We start from the raw sequence: 1,470 nt of genomic DNA, 5'->3' as shown, positions 1-1,470 counted from the left end.
CTAACAAACCATACATCAATGGAAAGCTTATTTATTCAGATGATGTATAAATCTAAAACAAATTGACCCTTATGACTGGTTTTGTGGTCCAGGGTCACATATTATTTTTAGACGAGCATGGACTTACCCTAACCCTATCCGTCCTCTGCTTTCACTGACAGACGCGTGAGCGGAGGAGAAAAACCTACAAATGTTTGACTCTTTGGTCCTGGTGGAAGTGCTGAGATCGGTGCATTTTATTAATTCTTTCCACCGCGACATGAAAATAAAACAAGAGCCGAGTCCATAAATCAGCAGCATCTCATAAGCGAGAGAGAGAGAGCGAAAACACGTCTCTCAGCTCGGCTTCGCTCAACATAAACACTGCAGCGCTCCAGTGAATGCAGTGGGACTCAATGAGTCGGCGGGCCGCTGAAAGAGGCTGTTTGGGGAGCGATGGGTGGTCCTGCACACGCTCAGACCGAGTAAACCAACACCGGCTCTTACAAGCCTGCAGTCACCTCCCAAACACGCACGAATCTGCGCAGATCAAAGCGTGCTGACAGCGATTTACTGCTGTGGTCGGGTGAGTCATGAAGCCGCCGCGGGATGCCCCCTGCGCAGGAGATGCCAGCGGACATTACCGTCAGAGCAAACCAAACAGCCAACTCGGACTCCATCCATCACCGGCGGCTTTGAAGAGGATTCCATCGAGATATTGCAAATCATAACAGATGATCTGGAGCTGCACTACAACACGGGCTTGCATGAAGAAGATCAGGTCAATATTAAAAACCCCTTCAGTCTGAGCTCTGTGGAACATCATCAGACACAGGCTGACACAGCTTATTCAACTAAATAAGGACATTGCATGGACTTTTACTGTTTTTATATACAGCTAGTTATAAATACTATAAACTAAAACCAACTGAAAATTTTTTGCACTTTTAGAATTGAAAAAATTGAAAAAAAACTTTATTTACTTCATTTTTATAGCGTTTTTACTTTATAAAGAGGTTTTGGGAGGTTTAACATACAAAAATCAGCAAGTTTTTTTCCACACACTAAACAGAAAATATATATTTTATTATAATTTTTTTTTTTTAGATTTTTTAAAATAGATTTAAAAAATAGATATAAAATAATATTTTTTTAAATACAAAAAAAATACCACAATTTAGATTTATGCCATCTATATACTTTTATCTTTGTACTGGACTTATATCATCTTTACAGTATTTTTATTATATTTTTACACATTTTAAATACCTGTATTTTGACTCTTACTATCTTTATAGTGTATTGTATTACATATTTGCACATCGTAGGCACCTCTGTATATTTGCATATTTGATGCTTGTACCCAACATCTAACGCTAGTATTTCCATTCATGCACTTATGTTTATTCTGTACATGTACTCTCTTGTTTTTTATTTTGTATTCTATGTTTATACTTTTTTATGCATGCTTTGTTGTCTGTTTTAATGTTG

At 37.8% G+C, this 1,470-nt stretch overlaps 1 protein-coding gene across 1 annotated transcript in view; it reads right to left on the bottom strand.

Moving 5' to 3' along the window:
- Positions 1-1,470, bottom strand: part of LOC107703628 (putative histone-lysine N-methyltransferase PRDM6) — a 22,545-nt gene that overhangs the window by 8,909 nt on the left and 12,166 nt on the right. The gene's annotated exons all lie outside the window — the stretch shown is intronic.

The sequence above is a fragment of the Sinocyclocheilus anshuiensis genome, unplaced genomic scaffold (genome assembly GCF_001515605.1).
Source record: "Sinocyclocheilus anshuiensis isolate Anshui unplaced genomic scaffold, SAMN03320099.WGS_v1.1 scaffold1324, whole genome shotgun sequence".
Taxonomy (NCBI): Eukaryota; Metazoa; Chordata; class Actinopteri; order Cypriniformes; family Cyprinidae; genus Sinocyclocheilus; species Sinocyclocheilus anshuiensis.
This window is presented reverse-complemented; position numbering and strand designations above follow the sequence as displayed.